This window comes from Anopheles aquasalis, chromosome 2 (genome assembly GCF_943734665.1).
Source record: "Anopheles aquasalis chromosome 2, idAnoAquaMG_Q_19, whole genome shotgun sequence".
Lineage (NCBI taxonomy): Eukaryota > Metazoa > Arthropoda > Insecta > Diptera > Culicidae > Anopheles > Anopheles aquasalis.
The window spans coordinates 42,963,729-42,972,500 of NC_064877.1; the positions used below are offsets into that span (position 1 = coordinate 42,963,729).

Sequence of the window (8,772 nt, forward strand, 5' to 3'; positions counted from 1 at the left end):
CGAGTGAAATTAAGACGATTCAGCTCAGTTTTGGACGAAACGGAAGTCTTTTAGCAGCATCCACTCCTGCACTCACGTGGTGCTGATCTACCGTGGCATACTTCGCTCCAAAAGTGACTGCGAAAGGGATGCTATGATTGAATAGATAATTAGTTTCGATAATTTCTTAATCTCTGGAGTTTTTTTTACATTTTTTCAATCATCCGTTTTCCGAGAGCGTTCGAAATTGAAACAGTAAGCTACTGATCTAACACATTGGTGATTAATTAGCATGTCATGAACTGCCCTCCGATTGATGATAATTTTTCCGCTAATATCTGTTGAAGTACTTGGTTCAAACAATGATTAACAAGTAGTTTTCTGATGACCATAGGGTCTGCTGTCCGTTGATATACCCATACCACGTGGAAAAACCCGCGCGCAATCGGCTTTCCACTGGAGATGCTAGGATTAGTGAACTTAAAATATGTAAACAATAATGGAGGGTACGTAAAATATGAAAACAGACGTAAATGAAAGTCCTATTGAAGGTACAGTAACCATAGGGCTCTGTCGGAGTCGTAATAATATTTATAGCAAAGTGGGCTTTTACTTTTGTCACAATCATAATCAACCATTTCGCACTTAAAGAATTTTCAAAAAGAGACTATCAAACCTATAAAGCTCAAAGTAAGTGATTTGGAAAGAGGAAAGTTAGAGCTTCTAGCGAAAAAATCACACGGCCTTTGTGAGCGAAAATGTCGAATTTACAGGCGAAAACGTGGTGGACCCTAGTGGTGGGCTTTTACTTACGCCGGCCACTGTACATGTTAACATGTGTTAACAATCAGTGCACGCAGCAGGAGTGATGCCCACAGGTTTGCAGAAATCCTTTCTATCACCAACAAACGGATTCTTGTTGCCCAAAGATGGCCACCACCGTTTCCGGATTCAATCGCATGGTGGATCTTCCCCTTTCCGGCCTTCACAAGGAAAAACGTCTCAACGAAACGTTCCAACAGTGATCCAGTGTAGAGGTAAAGGCATGATTCGTATTTAAAATGAATCTATCGAATCATATTCACCTACATGCAATCGATGCTCCGCCGCATGCAGTTTATAATGAATCACATCGATTTAATAAAAAAAAAACACCATTAAAAGCCCAGGAATGGAGGATTTTTAAACTGTGTACCGTGTGCATGCAACTCAACTTCCGAAAAAACACATCAACCATCCACAGGGGCGGGAGGATGATATGGTTTGGCTATAAAGGATTAAATTACCACCACCGCGCATCACCACGGTGATCAATCTCATGAAGAAACCTTCATTGTGAAGCCACCTCCGCTGCACCTTCGCTTCCATCGAGCACCATGTGTTTGCCAACGGCAAATCATAAATATGTGCATTGGGAACCCCTCCCAGGGGCCATTTGCCGTAATAGGACACCCGCACACATCAGGCACACCTCAGCCCCCCCCCCCCCCCCCCGTTTGTATGCTGATGCTGCCCGCGGACACACCAGTCCATTACTTTGCCGGCAGTTCATTTCACCGACCATTGGGAGCAAATACCGATTTCGGTGTCTTGGGAAAATATTTGTCCCTCAACCGGGAATCGGAATATTTGGTGAGTGATTAAAAATAAACGAAAAGATATTCCCCGATCGACCACGTTTCTCCGATTCGATCGAGATGGGATCGAGAAGGGATGGGCGTACGCCTGTCCCGTGCATCGATTCGTCGTGACACGCACCAGGGGCAGAGAGAGAGAGAGAGAGAGAGAGAGAGAGCGGGAAATTGGAAAAAGGCAAAAAACAATCGGAAATTCTTCTCGGGCGAGATATTTGGCTTACCTTTGGCTGCTCTTGTGTTCTTCCGACCGCCGTTACCGACACGCCACGGTGGCTACCGGAGCGGGATGGATGTTTATTTTGGTCCAAAACTGTCAACCTTCCACCCCCCCCCAACTCCCACCCCCACCTGCCGTGAGGCTGCTACTCTCGGAGGCACGTAGGATCAGCAGCAGCAGGCTGGCAGGGTGGTAATGAAGAACGCAGAACGATCACACGCTTCGATGGAATTAATGACGTTGACAGAAGGAAGAACGCGATGTTGGTCGTTCGGTCGGTTGGTCGGTCGGTCGGTCGCTGGGTTGGTGTCCTCCTTGGGAAAGGAAGCAGCTTCCAGCTTCCCCCCAAAAACTGTCGCTCCAAAAAGTTGCGTGAAGCGTGAGACAAACCTTCGCTCCGTGGGCGCTGGTGGTTATCCGCCATGTCCTTCTTTGGGGAGGAAAAATGAAAAACCTCAAATACCTTCCTCGCTTCTCTCACGTACAACGTCGTGGCCCTCGGTCGGTCGTTATTTTCCTTTTAATTGAAATTGATGGCTTGTTGGTGTGTTTGGCGTGGTAGCTCCTTCCTTCCCTCCAGTGGCACTGGAAACTGGAATTGCCCAAAACGTTTTGCCGCCACGTCGAGCGGTTCCGGGCACAGTGGGAAACTGCGCATGAAGCCAAAGGTTGACAATCAACCTTTTTTAGGGTGCGGTGAAACTGAGGGTGCCGCTGGTGGCGCTGAGATTTGCTTTCAATTATTCATCAATTGTAAGTCGTGTCGAGCGAGCGAGTGAGTGAGCGAGCGAACGAACGAAGGCGAAGTTGTTGTCTTTGGTCCTGGAGAAGTACACGAAAAATGGAACGTTCTTTATTCCTCCTCAGTAATGAGCATTGTCGGGGACCGTGCTTGGGAATGTGTTGGGAAAAATTAGTCCTAAGAGGGCGCCCCGCGCGAGGGCGTTCGAGATGAGCGCGCCGCGATGCCTGCCACCAGCTGGACTAATAAAAAGGAATAAAAATAAACATAGACCATCAGCTCCATGCACGCACCACTGTTCGTCATGTAATGCGACGAAGAATCATAAGTTTTCGGGGAGGGAACCATGAAATTGGAAAGCGATTCCACCGCCAGCGACGTCGTCGGACTTTCCGATGAGGGGATTAGACCAAGCGAGCGGCTGCGTCGTAATTAATCTCCAATTTATTATTGTGTGTTTTACTGTTATTCCCGTCTGCCAGTGGCCACCAGACGGCACCGGAATGTGGCCGGGTGCTCCAAGTAGCAGTTTCTCATTAAAAATGCAATTCCACTTTTGCATGTGACGTCTAGTCGACGAGGAGGACTCCTTTCGTCGTCCTTTTCCTCCTACAGTCACTATAGCGATCGCATAAGATGAATCCGTTTGAAGGTCGTCGTTGGCGCTTCTTTGGTTTCGAATGATGCACCACGGCCAGACATGTGATTGGCTGGCTAGCTGACTGGCTGGCTGCAGCTGGTCCAGCGCTACGATCCCGCTACGGAACACAGATCCCGTCGTTTTGTTTGGGTTTCATGAAATGCGTATACGCGGCTAGCACAACAATGGCGCATTATGGCCCCGTTAAAGTGCATGTGACGTGGCAGTGGTGGCGTTGGCGATGGTGGAGTGCCGAAAGATAAATATCATCGACATTTCGAGTATTTTCATCGCTCCCGAGAGCGGCAGAGCACTCTTCTAGACGCCGCCACCGAACCGAGGGAACCAAATAACAGATGAAGGCGGACACAGCCAGGGAGGTCATATAAAACTCGGCGGTCCCTTGCGCGCCGACCGCACGCCAGAACCGTGCGGTGTGGTTCCGATCCCGAGGGTAGCACTAAAATAAACACCAATCATTCCGATTCCACCGCCTGTGCCTTGTGGAAGGGGAAGCGAAGGGTGTTGTTGGCTTCGCTTTTCGATTTGTTTTTCTTAATTACAAACTACTTAAGCGATCGATTGTTACGGTTCCGCCGGTGGTGCCACTGGCAGGGTGGTGGTGATCTGTCGGATGGTTTCGAGTTCGCTTCGCGAGACACACATCCATCTTCCGTTCGGTTCCAAACCTATACCGGTTGGTGGCCACCGCGTGCGCCCTACAGAGCCCACTTAGTGGTCAGCTCGTCCGCCAGTCCGCCAGTGGTGGCCAGTGATAAATAAAGTCTCTCGGCGGGACTCCTTGTCTCTCTCTCTGCCGGGTGCCGAATGTAAGATAAATCATTTCACTAATTTTGTGTTTGTCATTTGTCACCGGCTCGTCCTCCGGCAACCGGCCATCCATCGATCCCCGGCTATCGTTCCAACGCTCGATAAACGGCTCTTGACGACGGTGGCCCGCACTTGGCTCACGTTTCACGGTCGTTTTGCCGGGGTGGGTGGGAAAAATGGTTGGAAAAATTAACCGAACGCCAGGCAGGGAAACGAATGATGAACGGTGTCCGGGTTGGGCGGGTGTGTGAAATGAGTTATGGCCCTCGTACGTCCCCCGCGGTTGCCTTCGGTGCAAGCCACACAGATTGCTGCTGACTGCTGGCTGCGTTGGTAACAGGTGTTCCACGTTGTAAGGAAGGGGTTAGAGAAGCGTGTGCCAAGCTGGGCCGTGTGGCACACGCTGTCACCGATGTGTCCGGATGATCCGGGCCAATTGATGACGATCTCGCACGGGGAGAGAGAGAGAGAGAGGGAGAGATGGTGATGCCACTGGGTTCAGCCACAAACTAATGCTTCACTCGCTCACCGCAGTGCTGTGGTGCATCACGGGTGTACGATCGGTTTTTAATGTGTTGGTCGTCGATGGTTAACTTGCTTTTTTTTTCGTTCCTCTCTCTCGGCAGAGCTTAAGGTTTAAACTGATTGATGCAGCATTTATTTTGGAGTGGAGGTGAGTGGATAATGTGGTGCTGGAGGATAAGGGAACTAAACGCGTCAAACAAGCTGCTGCAGCTGATCTGCTGTTCTGTGGTGTTACTGTCAGAGATTTGCTTTGTTATCCAACGATTCAATTTGCATCATCTGATCGTAAAGACTCTTCTAGACTAATAATTCTTGGAGTAGAGTAAAGTGGGGCAAGAGTGCGCACCAATCATTTCTAGAAAACGGTAGCACTGAAACTTACAACACTCTACTTGTTTGAAAGGTCATGTAGTGGCTTGTTCATACGTGTTTTTTTCTTTTGGATTGGATAAATAACAACGAAGAAATGCAGTAAATTGTAGTTTTCGCGATTTGCATATTATTTAATGTTTTTTTGAAAACACTCTCTCATTTCGTTTACATTTTCTCATGCTACGCTACCTAAGTCACAAAGACTTCTTAATTAATGTAGAATCAAATGCTGAAAACTTCATTCCGAAATACGGACTGATATTTTAGTATTTTACAATTTTTCTCAAAACGGCACTATGGGGCAAGAGTGTGCAGTGCGCAAGAGTGTTGTGGTTGTTCTTTTGTCGCAAAAATGCCGAGAATGCTTTCAGAGTGTGTTGAATTGTGCCTATGAACGCGAAAACATAATTGAATTAAATTGAAATTGAAGAGATGAATAATTTTTTTTTTGGAACCCCCCCAATGGTGGGACAAGAGTGGGCATTTTTTATTTTTGCCTAATTTGCATTTTTAACAAGATGTGTGAGTACGATCAAAAAATTTTGTTCCACAATTTTAAGCTACAAACCCATACTTTTATTTGGTGTAGCTAACAGGACGAACACTTCTTTCCTTAGAGAAATACAGCGAGTTAAAAGTTAAGTGCGCACTCTTGCCCCACCTTACTCTAATGATTGAGAACGCGCATGTTTCTGAGAGGATTATTGTCGATTGTTTGATGCTATGTTTGAGTGCTTGACTCCTGCGATCTTTGGTGACAATCTGGTGATCTATCTTATCGTACAAAAAGCAAGGATCCGATGGACTACTACAAACCCCGGTGTTTAGTATTTCCGTTCGAATTCCAAGTGGTGCTGCTCGATAGTGGTCGCTGCTCGACTAACTTCGCGCCCGGTTCGGGTTCGTTTCGGGAACCGAGCTCGCCGAGCCAAACCGAGTAACGCTCGCCCTCCGAGTAGCAGGACTCATCGCTCCTGGCCTGGATTTACGGGAAAGCTTATCCGGGAAAAAGGTTCGATGATGATGGTACGGAGGCATCCGGGAGGAGGAGCCGTTCGGTATCGTTCGCAAAGAAAGCAGGAAGAAGAAAGCACGTGCTCGGCTAGTGCCGATTGGGTTGGTCGGTGATGTCCTCCCCCGAAGTTCAGTTCTTGTGCTGGCGTTCGTGAGTGCGGACGTTCGCGCGTGCCAAAGCCGTCGGTTAGCAGTGATTTGGGTTTACCGCTCGTGCTTCTCGTCGGTGCTCCACGTGTTATCGTGGCTAATACCCTCCCGGTTCCTCGGGTAAGAGCCGTGGGTGTGATTTGCGGCAGGTTAAAGGTTATCGACGAGATGGCGAGCTCCCTGTGAACATGTGTAGTTGTGGTCCAGTGTGGAGGCGGTGATGATGACCCCCATCGTGGCCACTTTTAGCACCGCAGCATCGACGTGATTTCGGACCCCCAGTGTCACGTCACAGCCACGGTGGTGGTGGTGGTGACTCGGGTGGTGAGATAAATCCTTCCGACGTGCCTATTGGTGATCGATGTATTATGTAGGATTTAACAGCCGAATAAGTGGCACTGGTGCGTTGTGCGTTGCGCTCGATGCTCGATGGGAAAAGCGTAAACCACAATCACGGATTTCCGCGACCCGGCGAGCGCCACCAGTGTTTCTGTGTGCGGTGTGCCGGCTGCACCATTAAGCATCCGTTTCCGAGGGAGAGCAGCATTACCAAGTGTGTTTGGTGGTGACCCCCACCCACCACCTCCCAAACCAGACGCAACCACTCCGATCCGTTCCGATCCGATCCGTTCCGATCCGGTTCGGTCGGTTTGAATTTTCAATAAATAATACTTAATTATTCAGCACAATTTATCCAATGAAATGGTTAGCGGTGCATTGGGTGCGGTGCGACATTCACATGCCGGAGCCAAAAATGTAGATTTATGGAAAATCCCCAAATGCCACGCCAGGTGCCGTGGGAGTATAACGCTGGTGCCGAAGTTGGTTGGTTGGTTGGTTGGTTGGTGACATCTTCCCTCGACGTTCAGTTCTTGTGCTCGCGTACGTGCGTGCGGACGTTCTTCGTGTAACGTCTAGCGATTAGTGAGATTCATGTTGGTGTTTTTAATTTTCACTTTTCAGCTGCTCTAGCTCTGTGTGTCTCTTCCACTGTGCTGTGCTAAAGGTGCTTGCTGTAAAGGAAAAGTACGAAGCGATCTCGAACGAAACCAAAGTCACCGAAATCAAAGGCCCAAAGGTGGAAAGTAGTGACGACACGGATTAATGGATAAAATTGAAAGCACCGGTGCGGCCGCGTGTGAGTGAAGTGCTCTTTAACCATCCACGCGCCAGGAAGGGCGACATTTTGTGTGCCCCTCGCTGTGTTCTGCCCTAAAAGGAAGCATTTCCACGGGAAAATGAGGCAAAAAAGCGAAATCAACGGCTAGTCATTAAAAGGGCAATTTGTTGAACTGGGGCCATCGGAGTTGAAGGAGTGCAGCGTCCGGACCGGCCATCATCATCATCATCAACACCACCATCAGACGGAACTGCCATTCTTCTGCAATGGCGCAGAAGTGAAGAGAGAGAGAGAGAGAGAGAGAGAGAGAGAGAGAGAGAGAGAGAGAGAGAGAGAGCGAACGATCAAAAGGTACGGACGGGGATGCGGATAGGCTTATGATGGTGCTCCAATGGGCTGGGAAATAGTGAATAATGAAAAATTGATTGATAATTAACGGTCGTATTCATATGAGTGCACCACGCCACGAGGCCACGTCCTGCGACTCACTTTTCGGGCGGCAAAATGTGTTGCATTTTTCCATTTCCACATCCACTCGGTGGAATGCTGCTAATGGTGTGGTGTGGATGCAGGATGCAGTGCCGTGGCGGCATATATAATATTGCTTTTCAATGAGTGACAGCGACGGCATTACGGGAACGACAGGGAAAAGCAAGGGAAAAGGGAGGGAAAATCATAAACCTGCAATTATGCTTATGGTTGCTTCTTTTCCGAGCATTTTTTGCATTGCAGTTTTAATGGTTTTCATTTGTTGTAGTTTGAGAATAAAAGTGAAAAAAGAAAAACTTCATTAGATCAAACCCGTAATGGCGGACAATTGCTGACCCACGCCGTGCAACGATAACTGTTCCCATTTAGTGGCGAATCAATGAAGCATAGGATGGATGTGATAACAGTGCATGTACCATATCAATTCCCCCCTTGTTCGCGGGTGCTGTTGACGTGTAACAAGTAAATTCATTGCCCCACTCCACCGGCAGAAAGGATTCCCATCGCTATGCTGCACTGGAAACGATACAAAACTATTTAATTTAACAGTGGTTGGCTACGGAATGGCCATGGGAGTGGGGAAATGGGAATAAAATGTAATGGAATGTTGATAAAAAGGGCCATTAATCTAACCGCAACAGAACGCGGGGCGGCCGCCTGGTACCGGATCGTAATCGGATCCGCACGCGCGTAATGAGCTCATGAAGCGTGATTTCTTGCAATGAAGTGACGCGTAGTTGCGTATTACGGCCAATCGTGCCCGAAATCTGGCGCCATTCCCGAAATAATCACGTTAATCGATTGCATGCGTTGTAATCCCTGTGTTTTTGGTGCTACCGTTACCCTGGAGCCCTTTTAGCGATCGCAAATGATTCAATTACATTCCGTTCGCATTGGTACGGTGAATGGCATTCGGTGCGGAATGTGGCCGCACACACTCGTCGACCACCACGTGAGTTCCCTTTCATTCTACAACGCTTTGATTGAGTAATGAAGCGAATGTCGGCACGTAGCCTTTGAAGCCCAAAATTGTACAGCAGATGTTTTTTTTTGGTG

At 48.4% G+C, this 8,772-nt stretch overlaps 1 protein-coding gene across 1 annotated transcript in view; it reads left to right on the top strand.

Annotated features, from left to right (window-relative positions):
• Nucleotides 1-7,542: 7,542 nt before the first annotated feature.
• Nucleotides 7,543-8,772, top strand: part of LOC126569815 (uncharacterized) — a 141,349-nt gene continuing 140,119 nt past the window's right edge. The window contains exon 1 of the mRNA XM_050227189.1: nucleotides 7,543-7,578. The gene's annotated coding sequence lies outside the window, so the exon portion shown is untranslated. The remainder of the gene's footprint in view (nucleotides 7,579-8,772) is intronic.